This window comes from Pseudorca crassidens, chromosome 8 (assembly GCF_039906515.1).
Source record: "Pseudorca crassidens isolate mPseCra1 chromosome 8, mPseCra1.hap1, whole genome shotgun sequence".
In the NCBI taxonomy this organism is placed as follows: Eukaryota; Metazoa; Chordata; class Mammalia; order Artiodactyla; family Delphinidae; genus Pseudorca; species Pseudorca crassidens.
In genome coordinates, this window is record NC_090303.1 from 71,798,010 (window position 1) to 71,815,868 (window position 17,859).

General features: G+C 37.7%; 1 long non-coding RNA gene across 1 annotated transcript in view; it reads left to right on the plus strand.

Annotated features, from left to right (window-relative positions):
• Positions 1–17,859, plus strand: part of LOC137229211 (uncharacterized) — a 640,020-nt gene that overhangs the window by 542,141 nt on the left and 80,020 nt on the right. The gene's annotated exons all lie outside the window — the stretch shown is intronic.

Here is a 17,859-nt window from a genome sequence, read left to right on the forward strand (position 1 = left end):
CACAATATTTCATTGTCATTTTCTTATGTTAGAATATAGTCCTCAAAATTATTATTTAATGGCTGCATAACATGACATTATAAATATACTACAATGAGAATTTCCACAAGGCTCACAAATGTTATTGTAAATGAAATCGTATTAAGACTAATACCTCCAGTTCCAGTGTTTTTGAACTCCCACTGCTTACATGACAACTTTGCTTTTTAAAGCAGGTGTCTGTGAATGGGCTTCAGGTTTCAGAAAGCCCCATTAATTATCTGCAGTATTTAGAGTATACTTTGTGCTGATGTGTACTTTTTCTAGGGAATCAATTCATAGTTTTTAGCACATTCTCAAATCGAAATATAACACTAAAAAGTTTAAAAGAGAACTGTCCTCTTATTATTTAAGTCTCTTTGAAAGATAATTGACTGCTTAAAAACAATAAGAATATTGTGTGAGGTATATAACATATGTAAATATATGGCAACAAAAACACAAGACCAGGAGAGAAATGAAAGTATATAATTATGAGGTCCCTATTCAGTATAATATCACTTGAAGTTACTCTAATTAGTTAAAGATGTTTACTATAAATCCTAATACAATAACCAAAGTAAAAAATTAAAGACCATCAAAGGAGATAAAATGCAATCATGGAAGATAGTCTGTAATCAAAAAGAAGGCAGAAAAAGAAGAAAAGGGGAGCAAACAACAGATGGGACACAGAAAGCAGATAGCAAGATAATTGACTTAAACCTGACCATATCAGTATGCAGACGAAATGAAAATAACCTACCCACCCCAATTCAGAGATAGAAGCTGTTACATTGGGTAGAAAAGCAAGACCCAACAATACGCTGCCTACAAGAAATGTGCTTTAACTATAAAACACAAATAGATTAAAAATAAAAGTATAAGAAATATTATAATACCAAGCTAACATTAGTTTAAAAATGATAGAATAGCTATAATATCATACGAAGTAGATTTCAGAGCAAAGAATTGTAATGAGGATAAAGAAGATTACCTCATAATAATAAAAACGAAATTCATTAAGAGCACAAAACAATCCTAAACACTTATGCATCTAATACAGAGCTACACAATTCATGGGGAAAAAAACTGGGTAGAACTGCAAGATGTAGACAGATCCACAATTATGGACAGATAGTTAAATACCACACTCTCAGTAACTGACAAAACAAATAGACAGAAAGTCAGTCTGGATGTAGAAGACTTGAACAACCCCATCAACTAATTTGACCTGCTTGACATTTGTAAAACATTCCATCCAACAACAACAGAATATACATTCTTTTCAAGTGCACATGGAACATTTACGAAGATAGGCCATAATATGGATCATAGAACAAATTTTAATAAATTTAAAAGGGTTCAAGTCATATACAGTATATTCTCTGGTCATAATTATCATAGAACAGTCATTAGCAGAAAGATCTCTAAAAATCTCAAAGATATGAACTAGATATGTTATTTAGAAATAACATACTTCTAAATAGCCTATTGGACAAAAAAGAAATGAAAAAAGAAAATTAGAGAGTATTTTGAACTGAACAAAAATGAAAACAGGCCAAAATTTGTGAGATACAGTAATACAGTAATTTATAGCACTACAGTGTTTGTGGCACTAAACACAAAGATTATAAAAGAAGAAAGGTCTCAAATCAATAACCTCAGCTTCCAACTTAAGAAATAAGAGAAGAGGAAATTAAAACCAAATGAAGTAAAAGAAAGGAAATAATAAATATCAGAGCAGAAATCAATAGATTATAAAACAGAAAAACAATAGAGAAAATCAACACAAACAAAAGCTGGCCCTCTGAGAAGATAAAATCTCTGAAATTCTATCCAAGTTGATTAGTAATAAAACAGAGAAATCACAAATTACTGATATCAGGAATGACAGAGGTGACATCACTAGAGAATCTATAGATAGTTAAGCAGTAAAAATAAATTATTATGAATATCTTTAAGCCTTAAAAGACACAAACTAGCAAAACTCATTCAAAAAGAAATATATAACCTGAATAACCCCATATCTATTAAAGAAACTTAATTTGTAGTTAAAACCTTTACATAGAGAAAACTCCAGATCCTGATGGTTTTACTGGGGAACAAATATTTGAAGAAAAAATGTTACCAATTCTAAATAAACCCTTCCAGAAAATTGAAGAGAATAGAGCAATTCCCAATGTATTCTATGGGTTTGGCATTTCCCAGATTCTAAAATTAAAATAAAAAAGACTTCATAAGAAAAACAAAATTACGGCCACTATCCTTTGTGTTAATAGATTCGCACTCCTCTGCAAATATTAGCAAATCAAATTCAGCAATATATAAAAATGACAATATATCATTACCAAATGAGGTTTATCTGAGGAATGCATGGCTGGTTTAAAACTGCAAAAGCAAAAAGTCTTATCTTACGTAGCCCAGAAAATAAATCTAAACCTTTTCCTTTTCTGACCTCAAGAGACCTTCATACTATGGAGTCAGGATTATTTTCCATCCTCTGCCTCAACTCTATGTTATTATGGCTCTATTGTTGTTGGCATGAATATATGAGCTACAACTTACTATGGAATGATCACCTACTAGGTACACTACCAACATATTTTATTTAATACTGGAGACCTAAAAAGTGGATGACTACCATTTCACAGGGGACAAAATTCAGATCTAAGAGGTTAATTAATTTATCCACTTTTCCAGGATGTCTGTAGGGAAGTAACAGAGCAAAGATTTTTAATACTTAATGATTCATGAACCTATGACTTTTCCATTAGATCCTAGTGAATCTCTTGTAACTCCCCAAACACATGTTTTGAATATTTCTTTGCACTGTCACCTACTGTTCTTTTTTGTTTGGAAAGAATGTCTTTTCTTCTTCTTCACTTAGTGACCTTTTATTCAACCTTCAAGATATAGTATGTCTCTGGAGAAACAGGTATTCTCAGATACTACTGGTATCAGTGTCAACTGGTAAACTTGCTGCATGACAACTGGAAGAAAAATCAGAAGCCCAAATTGCATTTTTTTCTATCAGAAGGTTCATATGTATGAATTTATTCTAAGAAAAACAAATTAAACTAGTGTGTAAAGAACACATAGAGAAATGTTTACTATAACATTAATGCTTTCCAGCAACATGGAAACATATAGATGTACTAGACAAAATAAAACAAAACCACATAAATCACAGCCATGCTTAAAGAAAAGAACAGAATAAAAGAAAGGGAAATTCTTTACTGCCAAAACTGAAGAGTATACTCAAAACCATATATATGCAATTGATACCATAACCAGGCACAAGGGTATCGGACATGACACAGCCCCAGGGCACTCGGGAATGAGCTATTAACACTCACCTGAAATAGGAGAGTATCGTTAAACCAGTGCAAGGAGAGTAGTTGGGACCCCATGTCCTGCAAACACCTCACAGCGAAAGCGGCTGCATTCATATGAATGGGCCTTGAAAGTGCAGTCACAACAGCCAGAGAAAGTTGCAAAGTATCTTGCTGAATTTTAAAATGATTGAAGAAATATATGAAGAAATAGAAATTATAATAAAGTAATAGAAGTATAACAAAGGCTAAAAAGAAGGAAAGAATGGGAAAAATGGTAATCAATAGAACAAAAAATAAAAAATATTGTAAATGATATTAAAAACACAATAGATGAATTAAAGCAATTCATGATAAAATTTCTAGCAATCTAAGAATAGACAAGAGCTTCTTAACCAGATAAAGTGCATCTACAGAAATCTACAGCAAACTTAAGTTGGCCATGGACAATCTAGTGGGAAATAGCACTTGGAAAGTTGAGTTCATGATCAAGAATCACAAATCACAAATACTTAAGACCACCTAGAGGGGTCGTATAGGGAGGGTGGGATGGAGGGAGATGCAAGAGGGAAGAGAGATGGGAACATATGTATATGTATAACTGATTCACTTTGTTATAAAGCAGAAGCTAACACACCATTGTAAAGCAATTATACTCCAATAAAGATGTTAAAAAAAAAAAAAAGCACCAACATTATGAAGGACAGGGCAATAAAACCATCAATCTGAATTTACACTTGAAAAAACAGAATTAATATAGTAATAGGAATGGGACTTTAAAATAACTAAAAATAACCTCAAAGAGAGTACTATAATATAAAAAAGGAACAGTTAAAGGAGAGAAGCCACTTAATGTTTAAAAAAAAAACAGAAGCAAATACCTTTGTATTTATATTTTATATAAAATATTTTGTATTGTAAGCAAATATTGCTTAACAAATAACAAATATTTTCCTGAACTAAAGAGCAGTAATATTTACTCTATTTTCTCTCTTTTGCTTCTCTACTGCTTTTTAAATTTTTAACCAATTTCATCTTTGCAGATTGGTAGGTGAAGAGGGGGAATCATAGAATGGTAGAAATCATAGAAATAAAGTACAAATCCAGCTGTCTCAGCTTGAGTAAGGAGAAAATTAAAACCAAGAGTGAGTAATTTGTCCAAGGTCACACAATCTCTTGTAGGGAGCAAGGGCTGAGAAGAAGGTGGCTGAGCTCTTGGTCCTGAGCGTCTTTACAAAACCTAGTAGTTCACATCATAGTCTTTTAAGACAGCAGACTTGGGTCTTCTGTTTATTTCCATGTAATCTTGACTAATTTAATTTACTAAATCCAGGTTCCATAATTTGTAGAGTGAAATATGGTATCTACTTTATAATCACCTGTAAGGATTAAATAAGATAACATATGTGTTAGCTCCTGGCTCATGGAAGGAACTTAATGTTTAGATGCTACACTATCACCACCATCATCACTGTAATTGTCCTATCCTCGAGGTGGTCCCTTCTATGAACAGGATTGTGGAGTTTTTAGATACTTTTGCTTTGGCAGCCATTACAAGCACTGAAGAAATGTGTGCCCCTCTCCATCTACTTGACAGCCTCATACACTCAGCTATTATTGCATGACATTTGCTGATGACAATGGACTTCATGACTTTCCCAGTTGCCACAGGTTGAGCCTGCCAGTATCTCTCAGGTTACCGTCCAGCAGCTACCAACACCACTCACATTTATTTCGGCGGCCTCCCCCAAGTCTCCACCAGGGATACTCTTCTCACTAAGCTGCTCAGAGAAGTATTGCTCTCTTGATGTTTTAACAGTGTTACAACTCTTCCTTTAGAGTTTGTTTCCCTCCTCCTTCCATAACAGTGATAAATGAGAAACTGTCTTTGTAAGCACATTGCTCAGAGTCTAGCAAAGGAGATGGACATATTAACAACAGGCTATAAAATTATGTGATAAGTTTCATTTGCTATAATTTCACTCGGTTCTCCTTTCCCTCTCGCATGATGTTTATGTTTTTGTCTTCCTAGTTCCCCGGTCACAACCATAAGTCAGACCATAGGCTTACTTGTCTAATAGTCCTTCCTGTCTCCAGATTCTCACTCTTCCTTTTCATCTAACATGTCATTGCTAGATTAATCTTTTCAATAGACTACTTTAATCATATCAACTACTTAAAAAATTTGGAGTCTACTATCTATGTTTCTTAAAAGAGCCTTGAGGAACTGGGAGAAGATCTCTTGACCTGGGGTCCAAAGACAATTAAGATGTACAATTATCCCACCCACTGAGATGACTCTGTGCCAAAGAGTTGTCCAGCTCTTCCAATCTCTGCATCTCAGGATAAACTTCCTGTCTCCTAGGCACATTCCTTGGCATTTGAGAGAGTGCATTTCTTAGCATCCTATCCTTAACTTATTTTCAAAATTTACAAAAGCATTAAGGATATGGACCTCTCCGTCTGCAGAACTGTGCCCCTCAGCTATCTTCCGGAGCAGCTGGCTCATCAGGAAGGACTGCTCAGTGTCCATTTGAAACTTAGGCTGTGGGAAGACTCATCAAGTCACTGAATTAAAGCCAGGATTAGAAAGATCCTCTCTCTAGCAAGCCCCTTCCTCCACACACACAGCCCAAGACCTTCTGATTTCCATTTGTGCTGCTTATCAAGCTGTTGTCTGTTAGCTCCAGACTCACTGTTCCATACTTGGCTTTGTGATGCCAGTGCTGGAACTCTGCAAAGCACATTTCTGCATCTCACGTCCATGGTGAAGGCTATTAGGCTGTGCAGTAGGAGACACTGGAGGGATTCTGCTAGGATAAAGAGGAAGAAGAGCTCTCTCCTGCTTTGTTTGCTTTCTGCTTCCTGTTCCTCTGAGCATCATCCCAGCAATGACTCCTCATCCTGGCAGTGGCGGTTCTTTCCAGTAGAAGCAGCTGTCTCTCCTCTCTCTACTTCCTCTGCCACTAGGAATCTGGTTTCTTTTTACTTATTTATAGACTCCCCTGCCCTCTACTTCATGTCTTATTTTGCACCAGATGAATTCTTCTAAAATGCTCATCTCCTCATCTCTCTCTCATTGGCATAAAATCCTTGACTGACTTCCCATTGCTCTCAAGGTGAAGTTCCTTAGCAAAGACCTTTTATCACCTGCTCCTTTTGGCCGTGCTAGCCTCCTTTACTAGCTTCACTCCTCTTCGGGTGCATTTAATGTTGCAGCTTTACCAATCTGCTAGTGGTGTCCCTGAATACACCACGCTGCTTTGCATGTGGGCATCCTCCCTTTCTGCTCCTCAGTTGGAAGTTCCCATCATCTCCTGATCTGTTCTTCAAAAGCCAGTGCTGACTTGACCTTTGACCAGAGGGTTCCCCTGACTTCCTAACAGAGATAACCCCTTTCCTGTGGTCATCTCTCATTTTATCTTTCACATATCCTCTTATCATACGCATGATTCTAAATATTAATTTAGAATCACATGTTTTCTTTTCTACCCCTGTGAACACCTAGAGACCAGGAACTATCCATTATTTACCACTATATGGCCAGAACCAGCACAGTGCCTAACAATTGGTGCCCCATAAATATCTGTTCATATTTGCATCTATTATTAGTGTCTTCTTAAGATCCATTTTTTGACATCTCTCAGTATTTGATATGTAACCTTTAGGAAGCATCTCAGTATGAATTTATGCCTCTGGTTTTAGAGAATTTTTAAAACAATTCTCATATACTTAAAAAGACTTCCTTAAAAAATATTTTCCCTGACGGTAAAATGAATTCTTCCTTTGCTCAGCTTGGAAAAAAATGTCTTGTGATCTGGAAGTCAGAGTTCTCATAATAATAGGATTAGGTCAATTTATATAACCTGGATCCCAGTCTATTCCTCCTGGTTAGATAAACTGGTAAGCAGGTCAGGAATTTATAAGCCAAGTGATAAGCACTTTTTTAATAAGTTATAACTGTTATTTATTTACCATATCTTTTAGAGTGTAATTTTCTGTTTTTAGCTTAAGTATTTCTGGAAATTGAGAGACACTTACCGTCATCCCAGCATCATCAAATGGGAGAATATAGACGCTGTAGAAGGTAGTACCACAATTCCATCCCAATATTTTAAATCAAGTGAAGTATGGATAAAACGAACACCAAGGACAGCATTGAATGGGGAAAGAGTTCATGACCTGTAGGAGGGGGAAGCAGAGAATGTATTGTAAAGTGGAAAGGAAAAGTCCTGTTTTGGTGGAAGCTTAGGGTTCACAAATGTAAGCAAACAAAAAGAAAAGAATTGTTAGAAAGCTCTGAATTTTGCCTCATATGGCTTCTTTTTTCCTGATTCATGTCCTAGTCACAGGTATTAATAAAAAAAATTTATTTTGTTTAATGTTCATTAAAACCCACTTTGTAGGGTTATTTTCTCTGCTATGCAAATGAAATTGAAAGGAAATATTATGACTTTGGGGTCACTCATGGGTAATAAAAAGTCTTCTGATCACGTGTGGTCACAAAAAGAAAGTTTCATTTCAGCAGTTAAAATGTCCAGTCATCTAAAATTAGGGCTTCTCCTCAGCCCCTATTGACTCCTATAGGTGGTTACCTGAAGGGGGAAAAGGGCTTTGTGGATTCCTTCTTCATTTCCTCCATTTCTTTACAAGTCCTACATAGGTGGTCTAGCTTTAGAATGTGGAATAGTTGGCAAATATTGTCTTGGGGCTTTAGCCAAAACAGAGTCAGAAATAGTTCAACTTTAACATCCTGTTGCATATCCTTAGTAGCATAACTAAAACACAATTTTTATACAGTTTTCAACTCCATATATTGCCAGTTGAGATGGAGAATTCAAGAGCAGGCACTAGAATAACAAAGTAGGCACGTTTACACTCTTTACAGGAAATACCTAACCACACATGTCACAATCAACTGCAGTGTTTTCTACCCACCAGCTTACCCTGAATCACTGAGAAAGAAGACAGAGCTCTATAGGATGTGAGGTCTTGGACTAAAGAGGCATTTTTATTTTTGATATTTCTTAACAGGCATGTGTTTTACTAATTAAAGCACACAAACTTCATATTCTGTACCATAAAGCCTGTGTTTATTTTAGCATAAAATTATTAGTTTTTTTCTAACATTTTCTTAAAATTGTTTCTCCAGGGATATACACCACATTTAACCTCTAATTCCAGTTAAATCCTGGCAAAATGTCAGGATTCTTCAGTTTGATAATTGTAAAACTGTAGAAATGATGGTATTTATGTAATTCTAAAGGATGCTTTTGGACATGGTTTTTCTTGTGTTTTCCCTTATTAATATTAATAACCATTCAAGCTGTGCTTAGCAGAGGACTTTAAATTCCTATTACGAGGGGAGCAAACATTTATTTGCAGAAAACATACTGCCCAAATAAATACCCAGATCCCTTTACAAACAACTTTTTTTTTTCCCTTAACCTGTCCTCTTAAAATATCACCTTCCAGTCTCTGATTAGTCTCCAGTTTCAGGAAGCACTCAGCTTAAAATAGAAAATCAGAAATATCTTTGGAAGGGGAAAGGAAAGTTTAGAAATATAACTGTTTTACTCCTTCAAAAGAAAATTGGTCCTGCAAGAGAACCAAGCTAAAAGTAGTCCTGAGTTGAGAGGACACTTACAAATTTATTTCATGCCAGTTGTTCTGCTATACCTGTTGTGGATTCATTTACCCATTAGAGTTTATCTAAAGTTTTTCTACCTATAACTCCAACTATAAGGGGAACAGGGGCCTCCTTGCACAACTCTGTAAGCTCAAGCTGATACTCTGGTGAGACAGATATTCAAAGATAAGTGGAAATTATTCAGCTCTATTTCAGTTCAAAAAGCTAACTCCTGCCATTGCAAGATAAACATCCCTGAAGAGTTATTGGTGAAATTAATATCATACTAGGAAGTCAGTGGCTATAGGACTTGTCTGCAGAAGTAGCCAGACTCAGAGAGGAAGAACAAGAGAATAAGTGAGTTAGCTGTTTCTGCGTTTAAAAAACAAAAAGCCTCAAAATCCAGATTACACCTGGAACTAAGGACATTAGTAGTTTACCATAGTGAAGCATAAAGTCTAGGACAGTGTTTTCAAAGTGTGAATCCCAAGGCTTTCTGCATCAGAATCACAGGTGGTGATGGGCCTGCCTAGCTTGTTAAAAAGGCAGATTCTCAGGTGTTACCTTAGACCTACTGAACAAAAATTTAGGAGTTGAAAACTGCCCCCTTATTGATGCTGAAGCGTGAGAACTATTGGACTGGGATCTAACAGCTCAATAAAGTAAGGAGGGGGAAATTATGGATCTGAGCCTACAGTAACTGTTAACAATAGTGCAAAAGATATAGGTTCACAATTCTGAAAACCAAACACCTTTTTTTTTGGTAATTTATTTAGAGACCATTCCCACCCGTATCTAGACGTATTTATTGGCAATAAAGTGACCTATAATTATGTGATATCATGTATAGCCTCTATTTATCCTACTTTGTGTGTGTGTGTGTTTGGATTTTACTGCATAATACTCCAAATGGGGTCAGTATATAATATAAGGTAGATGCACCATATTCTGAATTCAGAAAACCCTTTGGCTCAAAGGGTTTCAGGTAAAAGAGTGAGTACCTGCAGAAGTTTAAAGACTTCTCAGTTGCAAGAAAATAGTGCAGCTAAATGAGCTTGAACCTACAACAAATATTGGAGGGAATATTTGTGAAAGGTATTTAAAAGGGGAGAGGGAGAAGAAGAGGTGGGGAGAGACTTTTGGCCTGAGCGCCGTTTTGACACCTGTGAAAGGAGAGCAGGAGGTAAGAAGGATGGGCAGGGTATGTTTCAAACTAAAGAACATCTCTGAGAAATGTCAGCCAAGCCAATGTGGACTCCCTGAACAGAATTTCCCATGAGAAGGTCCTGCATCAGGCAGAGATGGCCTGGCTCTGGCACCCCGGCCATGCTTAGTCATTGGCTGAGAGTAGCCTGGGGGGCTAGTATGGCATCAACATGAATGTCTTGGAGGATCTGAAGGTGCAGCAGCTTGTCTTCTAGCAGGTTTTCTTCAAGAAAATCTGGGGGGTACCCCTTCATGGTCACCGAAGTCCATGACTTACCACATGGGGCAGACCAGCCCAGCAGCCAGGAGCTTCCCTTTGGATTGGGATATTACAATGAAACATCTTCTTCGTTCTGTAAACTCCTGTTTTATTGGGTCTCTTTGTTATATTAGCCTAATGGTATTCTAGTCAATACATTACACAATTGTAATTGTCTTTCTTCATGTATAATTTGTCAAACTAAATGTCATCATTTAGGAGCAGGAAAATATGATCATTGTAAGTGAAAAAAGAAAAGAAAACCACACTTTTGAACTATCATAGTCATTGAGCCCTGAGGGGAAAAAGCTATCAAAGGAATTACTGGGCTCTAGATCTTCTGGAGAAACCTTAAAACATTTGCCTACTGCTCTAATTCACATTCTGCCCAGTCCATGTTAATGGAAGAGACTGAGGTCAAAAACATCCTGGTTGATAAGGACCAAGGCCAGATGGATGCCACCAGGGTCTCTGCCTTTCTGTGTATCTCCTAAGGGGATCCGGAGCTGAAAGAACCTATCTGGCTGTTATAAGCCAAGGTTAGTAAGGAAAGATAAATCTTATAAAGTTTGTTACCAAGCCTACTAATTTGAACACTTTGTATTGCCTCAGAACCCCATTTGTTCTTTTTCTTTACAGGCAGATAATGTAGTTTTCCAGATAAGTCTTATGAGGTACTAATAAAGGCCATTGCTTGACAAGAATAGAGGGATAAATTGAGACATGGTGCTGACCTCTGTTACTAAGGCACATAGAAAATATGTTTTAGTCCATAGAAAATATGTTTTAGTCGAGTCCTTTCACAAAATAAACATTTATAGGCCAATCCTTCCTCTCCCTCTCTCCCTCATTTTCTAAACTGTCTTGTTAGTGGTGTTTAGATACAACTCTGTTTTCTCGTTTCTTTGCTCTTTCAAAATAGTGGTCACCTTGAATATCAAATATAAAAATATCACTTAAGAACATAAGTGTTTGTAATTGTTCTGGATTTTGCAGGGGCTCTGTGGGTTTCAGGTAAGAAAATATGGGAAAAATATGTTCACTAGTCAGTGCCCTTGCCTCAGACTTCAATTTTAGTTGTTCTCAGAGGTTTTAGCATCATGCTCATTACCTATTTATATCTTCCCTCTTTTTTTCCCACTTTGCAGATAATTGCTACTTAATTGATGCTGCTTCTATGCAAACCTAGTCACAAGACACACTGCTAAATAGAGGAATCATTAATCTGAGTATGTGCTGTAGATTTCCTTGAAAGGGTGCCTGGAATAAGCAAAGTCATTAGCAGTTTATTTGCAACAGTGCACTTAGGAAAAGCTCTGTGGAAAACACATCAACAGTCAGTATGTAACTGAGCAATTAACACAGGACCTCTGTTCTTTGGGGTGTTAGCATGGGAGTAAACAGAAGCAGATGTGAAGTGTTTGTGCTGTTAGCATGCACGGTCTGTTCTGACATATGCAAATACCACTCACGCTTACAAAACCTGTAGCCCCTGTTGTACCATGACCTTACTGATGAAGCCCTATGACAGAAGTGCTTCATCTGCACTGGGTGCTATTAATTATTAACAGGCCAATACCACCTCCTCTTGTTATTAGAGCTTTGCAGAAAGCCAGGTGAGAAAGCATCACAAACAAGTTGATAACACTCTGGTTCCCAGCTTGCCTTGACTACTGCTCTTTTGCCAGAAGACTCGCTGAAAATAGAGAACAAGTAAGGCCAGAGAGCAGAAAGGATTTCAAAAGACTGACAGATGGGATCACCTGTGTAATCCAGACATGAGTTTGAATAGTTTTCTCCATGGGATGTAGGTAAACCCTGTGATGATCCAGTGGTTTCTACATGAAGGCTAGAGAATTCTGGTCTTGGATGGATTTGTACATAAGAACTTAATTTACCATTTTCCCTTCTTTGACAAGGAGCTCGAAAATTATTGCTCACTAGAACAATTAAAATTAGAAGCAAATGGCATGCCTTTCTGTCCTTGTATCTTTAAAGGACATGTCATAGGCCTCACTTATCATATTACTTGAATTCTGGAACAGAAAGCAAGTTTTATGGTGTAAAATGTAATACCTTCCATCTCACTGTCAGTAAGCGCTGAGATTTCTCATCATTAAAGAAATGTTAAGTATTTCTAAAGTCATATATGCATCTCAGAAATGGTTGCACTTCATTAAAAGGAAAGCAGCAACAAAGATTATTCTAGATCCTTTTTACTCTGTAAATGGGCAGCCTACTCGTGGGTAGTCTGACAAAAGATAAGTGGTTGATATTAACTCATTAGGATTTGTTTATAATTCTCTAAATTACAATACAGTATACTTTTAGGATGGTGAAGGGAAACTTTCCCTCAATTCTTTATTTTATAAAGAATTTTTTTGTGATCATGCATTGCTGGATATGCGCATATATTTTGGACTTCTCATGTTTTTCTATGACTGAGCTACACCCAGTTTAAGTACATCCCATTGGAATGAATTAATTTGAACCATTAGTATATTCTGCTATAGATGTCCTAACATTTACTCTGATCTTATACCAAAACCCTGGTATTCCATCGTCCCTTTATATAAACATCTTATATAGAATCTGACTGAAGGTATTAAGGTAAGGGCTGAAACAACGTATCTTAGAGTTATTGAATTGAAATCTTATTTCCTCTGTAAAAACTTAATCAAATAAATGAAATATGAGGCAGAGTCCTCCCTCCTCAACTTCATTCTATAATGCAATTCTCAGATTTGAGGGGAAATAGCAATACTAAATCTTGTGCAGAGTGTAAATCTTCATTTGCTCATAAACTTAACGTATTGTCTCCATCTCTATTTGAGTACTGGCTATACTTTTCTAGGTTTTATAATAGCTGTCCAGAATAAAGTAGGTTTTTCCCTAGTCATATTCTAAACATACTGAGTATAATATTTAATGAAATAAAATCTATTTCATTTATTAAAATAGTATTTAAATTTTAGGAATATAATCTATCATGAAGTATAATCTACCCATGAAAAGGGTAAAAGAAGGGGTGAAAAGAGGAAGTAAGAAAACTAGAAAAGTGAATAAGCAATTATGCTGTGCAACATAACTTTGCCTTGAATGCCTTGATTTTTGAACTGGCATATGTCCCAATATAACAGGAACTCTCAAAGGAAAGGTTTACAATCTAAGTACTATGTTAACCATGGTGAAATGAGTCAGAGCTAAACATTCTGAATCTTGGAATCTGGCACCTGGTTCCTGGGCTGTGGTGGAGTGTGTAGAGAGGAAAGTAAGAGAGTATCTCTGTGGTTCTTTCATGTTTCTGCATATCTTGGGAGAAGAGTGCTTTGCCCCAGATTATCTTTTTAAGGATATTTGTATAGAAAGCAGCCTTAGAAGATAGAGATGGTATCTCCCTCCAGAGGAAGAGGCAGATTTGCTTACTGTCTGGGGTAATAAAGATAATGTCTCCCTCCAGGGCATAGTCAGGTATGCTTACTGCCCACTATAAAAGATTTGGGTTCCCAAGTTCTGAGTTCATCTCCTGGAGTGCAACCTACTGCACATGCAGGTATCATCTGGCCCTCTTTGTGAGAACTTGGGCTCGGAGACTCTGCATAATGTATGCTGACTTTCATGCTGGTTTCTGTGCCATGAGTAATGAAGTTCTTTGACTCTGACAAAGGAGTCTCACATCTACTGCAAGCACCCATAGACCCCCTGTAAAGTAAAGCTCAGATCCTTCACAGTTCTTGACAGTTTGGTGATGAATATGATACTGACAAAGACATGCTTTCTGGAAGAGGAAAAATTAGTGCCACAGGGCAATTAATGGTATCTGAGGGAGGTCCATAGGACTCAGTAGTAAACATATTGACCAAATTGTATGGCCAGCCTGTCAGTAAATGGTGTTCTGTTTTATTACTTATGAATGAGGAAACGTTAGGAGGGTGGTTGTAGGCCAAGTATCAGGAAGTTGGTTCAGAGATAGATGCATGAATGGTGCCCTGGTTGCTGCTAATTTTTCTCCTAAGGTGGAGGGTGAGGATTCCTTGACAATCTGGTAGTCAGTCTCAGGTTTGCCCCATTGTCACCCAGACAACTAACATTAAGGGTCAGATGTTTCCAATCCATTTCAGACAATAACTAAAGAATGTACACTACACTGGTTGAAAGAAGGAAAATTAATGAATAGTATGGACAGGACACAGACAAAGTTTAGAACGTTGGCTGGTTTACTTGAGACATGAAGAAATGAGAGGCAGGGGACTTAATTGCTTGTTACGGAGGAATGCAACAGCTGGGCAGGCTCATAGCTCAGCCCCACCCACAGTCTAGTATGACTAACTTAGATCCATTAGAATTGACAGCAAAAGGTCACAAAGGTCTTTTTATTGTCGTTTTCTGTTTGTTTGTTGCAGTGGTTCATGGCTGTTATAAGGGAGATATGGCCCTTTTACAGAGATTTCCCTGAGACAGACGAGCTCCCTTGAGAAACCCCAGATGAGGCATTGACTAAACTTTGGACTCTTATTGCCCTGATTGACTTAACAATACCAGTGGAGTGATGGAGTTCACCCCACTGGAGAATTAGAAACCCACTCAAAGACATGTAGATAAATTGTTGCAGTCAGCCTTGACACCATAGAAAACTCTCCTAGCCTTTATGTTGAAATTGAGTAAGCACTTAAGGTATACCGTTTTGATAATGGGATAGCAAATGGTGTAGATTAAGGTAGATTCCTTTTAAAAAGAAGACTTCTATGTGAGTTAAGCCCAAGTCAAGCAAGGAATACAAACCTCAGGGTCACAGTCTCAAAGCAATTTGTCTGTGGCTGCTCAAAGGCTATTTGTCCATGGCTGAATCAAAGGGCCCCCAGATCTGTAATATTGGTGCCAGCAATGCTGACTTTGCTGCCCCATATAGGCCTTTGGTGGGCCAATAACATTGGAAGTTTGTTTGGTTGAGCCATGAACAGCCACCATGTTGCTGGAGACCTAAGGTAAATGTGCTTTATTTAATAGCCTAGTTCCACTCTCACCCTGCACATTCCCTGTTCCCTCTCTCCTTCTCTAACCTTACACAACTGCTTTAAAAAGAAAGATAATTAGGGGGAACTTCCTTATCCCGAAGGGGAACTGAAGTCCATACATACCCATCCTAGTAATCTGGGGAAATTTGGAGAGTGTAAGGACTCAAATTTTTATAGCTCTGTTTGGTATAGGGAGAAAGTTACTATCCTATACAGTCCCATGGGGGGAAGGGACACTCAAATTCAACTGATAGGCTTTGGGCAAGGTTTGCAGTGGGGAAAAGAAGTTAACAGTGATCTTGTATGGGTGTGACGCTTTGAGTTAATTTAATGTAGTATTGTCGTGACCTCCCTTGCTGAATGTATAATTGACACTGGTGTTTCACATGATGGTACTGAGAATGTTCATAAAGTCTAGGGGGACTTTTCTGATCAAAAAGATCTACATCTGGGGCTTCCCTGGTGGTGCAGTGTTTGAGAATCTGCCTGCCAATGCAGGGGACACGGGTTCTAGCCCTGGTCTGGGAAGATCCCACATGCCGTGGAGCAACTGGGCCCGTGAGCCACAGTTACTGAGCCTGCGCGTCTGGAGCCTGTGTTCCACAACAAGAGAGGCCGCGATAGTGAGAGGCCCGCGCACCGCGATGAAGAGTGGCCCCCACTTGCCACAACTAGAGAAAGCCCTCACACAGAAATGAAGACCCAACACAGCCATAAATAAATTAATTAAAAAAGAAAAAAAAAAAAGATCTACATCTGGAGAAGTGCTAGGGGGACACATAAAATACTTCTTAACCCATCTCACTGTCATCCCTGCAGCCTAAAGCAAAGCTTTTGGCTGCATGGAACCCTGAATTCACAGAATTTCCCCTAAATATCTGGGCCTGGTTCTTTGAACAATTCAGCGGAGCAGAAACCTGGTGGTGTCCACTGGGGTATTGTGGCTCTTCAACCTCAGCGCCAGCTGTACAGAATCAAAGATATCTGTGGTTTTTCCTTTTAGTGTGGCAGTTCTCATAGCTCTAGCTATTACAGCCCTTGCTGAACCTAGTTATAGTTTTAATGAATCTTGGGCTATTGCCAAGTAGCCTAGATGTTTAGTCTGCCACTTGGGAAACTATAATCCAGCAGATTATAAGCATCTTCCTGGCAGATTGGCTATATCTAGCCTTTGGTCCCCTTTCAGGGTTTTTAGTGGTGCCTCACCATCACTGACACATTTTCAGATTATGATGTTGCTGTTCTAGTCCAATCAGCCAACTGGCCACTAACAGGTATCAGGGTTTCAGCTTTCCAGTCCATTTGCAGTTTGAAAATCATGCAACAGCCAGTGAACAAGAGGATAATACTCAAGGTTTTGATGGTCTTCCATGTACTCTGCGATTCACAATCATCTGGTATTGCTGAGTGTTGGAACAGTCTCATAAAACATTGACTTCAGAAGCTTTCTGACTCTCCCTTACCTTGTCCTCGTCCACACTGTTCAGAAAGACAGTTTGGTCACTGAATATGACTTTCTACAAAAGTGGATCATCTTCTCTGGCCACTTCCTGTATAATGATCATAATGATCAGGGCAAAATGAGGGGGGTATGTAGAACTATTTTGATAATTCTGGAGTATGAGTCATTACTGGGCATGATGAATTTTTCTTTTCTCTAAAAGCAACCCCAGGCAAGAGATGGTAAGACACTGTAATAGAACCTAGCAGTGGGGGTGGCAATGACAGGATGACTTTGAGAGACGTATCAGAAGGAACATTAACAGGATATGATATATCTTTGGGTTCCACTATGTCAGGCAGGGATGAAAGGAAATTGTGAAAGAGAAGATGTTAAAGATGATACCCAGGTCAATTGTGATATCTTATTTAAGAGGTGGAATCTGGGAGAGGGAGTGGGCCTGGATTAGGTTCCCACTGAATAATGACCTTCTTTAAGAACATGTTGAACAAACAAGTGGATATGTCGTATAGTTTTAAAGCTGAAGAGTGAGTTCTGGGCTGGAAGTGTAGATTTGGGAGCTGTTGATACAAAGAAAAGATTTTAAATTATGGTACAGAATGAGATTTCCCAGAGAGAGTATATGAAATATGACAAAAATTCTGAAGATGGAAATGTACAAAGCAACATTTTTTGTGGTCAGCAAAAGAAGTTTAGACAATGAAAGTAGGGATATTGTATTTAGAAAGAACTCTTTTAGAAAGTGACTCTTAAAATGAATGACTTCTTATTCCGAAGAAGAGGGAAGATAATCCTTGGAGAAGTACAACTCTTATTGACACACATAACTTTATTATATTAAATCATTGTTTCCATGGACATTTTGAAAAACTCAGTGATATTTAGATATTTAGGGTGAAAAAAATGTAGTGAGGAGTATAGATTATATATATATATTT